The sequence below is a fragment of the Muntiacus reevesi genome, chromosome 9 (genome assembly GCF_963930625.1).
Source record: "Muntiacus reevesi chromosome 9, mMunRee1.1, whole genome shotgun sequence".
Taxonomy (NCBI): Eukaryota; Metazoa; Chordata; class Mammalia; order Artiodactyla; family Cervidae; genus Muntiacus; species Muntiacus reevesi.
Window position 1 is genome coordinate 23371785 of NC_089257.1, and position 2119 is coordinate 23373903.

The window sequence follows — 2119 nt, forward strand, 5'->3', positions numbered from 1 at the left end:
GTATGAAGACTAGGAATTCTAGCCACCAGCAAGAGCTAGATGTCAGAGGCAAATTTTCCCTGGTTCATGCCTCTATTTGAAAGCAGGAATGTGTCAAGGAGGCAAAAATTGTAAAGACAGGTGCAAAATTTATTATTAGAGACACAGCACAACAAATGGGAGAGCACAGAGGGAAACAGTTTATTTAAGACAGAAGCAGGCTGAGACACACATCTAGACAAAAAGGGTGTGGGAGCCCCCCCAGTGAGGAGGAGCCCGGCAAAGAGGCGGTCAAGTCATTTACATAGGACTGTTCTTCCGGCTCTGTGTTTTGTTGTTGTTTAGTCACTAAGTCATGTCGACCCTTTTGTGACCCCATGGACTTAGCCTACCATGGATTTCCCAGGCAAAAATACTGGAGTAGGTTGCCAGTTCCTTCTTCAGGGCATCTCCCTGACCCAGGAATGGAACCCGCTCTCTGCTTGGCAGGTGGATTCTTTACCACAGAGTACCTGGGAAGTTGTTCTTTGTTTTGACCAATTATCTTTTTCCACACCTAACCTGCCAGAAAGAAGACTCTTCCTGACTTGAGTGTGCAAATTTTTTTCCAAGATGGATTCCAACTCAGAGGCCTATGGGAGGCTTTGGCATCAGTGATTTAGGGGTGATGCCCCCTCCATTTTGACCCCCAAGGAGTCTTTCTGCATATATACGGTGTCTCCCTTGCCGCAAGGATGGGAAATATGTGACCTCTTGATCTTCTACTCAAACAGGGCTTAGTCCCTCTCTGCCCTGTCATAACTGTTATCTTAAAGTGTGCAGAGGGAGTAGAGACTAGCTTTGCCCTATTCCTGTTATTATTTCCATCTTGAAGCACAAACAAATGGCTAGTAGTAAAGGCCTAACCTGGAGCCCCTGGAGGAGGGCATGGCAACCCACTCCAGTATTCTTGCCTGGAGAATCCCACGGACTGGCGAGCTGCAGTCCGCAAGGTCACAGAGGGTCAGACATGACTGAGTGAATAACCACCGCACTGCACAGCCCAGCCTGGAGCTCGTCTGTCTTCTCCTCACAGGTCGTTAATGGACCAGTACTGCGCAGTCCCACAATGTCAGCTGCCTGACCCTGTGGCAATCCATACTGATTGAGGAAGAGGCAAAGTGACTGATACTTAGGATACAACCAGAAAATTTGATCTCAGATATGTATATTAGAGTCCAAACCTTACCTCTAGGGTTTATAGCCTAAACTATCACAATACACCATCAGTTGTCAAAATGGCAGGTAAACTTTCCTAGAAAAGTAATGGTCATGGCTGTAGAGGATGTGGCAGGCATCAGAGAGGTGTGCAAAATGAGAGCACTCCCCAGATAGGCTTGGGGTGGAGAGTAAATAAATATTTAATTTGGTAAAGCGCAATCACCATGACATTAATTCTAGGGTAATAAACAAATCCATTCCAAAACCATTTAGAAATAAAATATTGCCTTCCATATTCGTAAACAAAGGATGTCAGAGTCATCGGCAATTGCACCTCCATTTCCACAATGGTGATCCCTGAGGGGACTCAGGAGACAAAGACGACCTGCCATCAGCCAGCCAGCAGATGGCAGCCACTCCCTGAGGTGCAGCTTGAGGAAACCCTGGGTGTGAAAACACAGGATCATGGCCCCAGACAGCTGGCATATCATAATTTCAGTGAGCCCAGATTCCTGCAGCCTCCTATACATAGAACAGTGTTAAATTCCTTCACTTGAGATATCTGGTTTTCTTTTTATTAACTGTATAGACCATGGGGTCTCAAAGAGTCAGACACAACTGAGCAAGTTTCACTTTCACTTTTTATTAACAGTAATCCTTTTCTGGTACCAGCTGTTGCTGCAAAAACTCCTATATATCATGGTGTCCCCATTGCTCTTTGGAGCAGTTTTCTCAGGGTTACTTGAGATGCTGCCTCCTGAACTTGACATCCTACATCCTAAATCCTTGACATTGTACACTAAATAAAACACCACTCTCAAATTTTAAGCTGTGCATTTTTTTTTTCATTCAACACCAAATTAAGACAAATTCTACAATCATCCTATTAATGCCAGCTATTTCAAAGTGTTAAGAAAGACTCAAAGAATTCAATAATAGA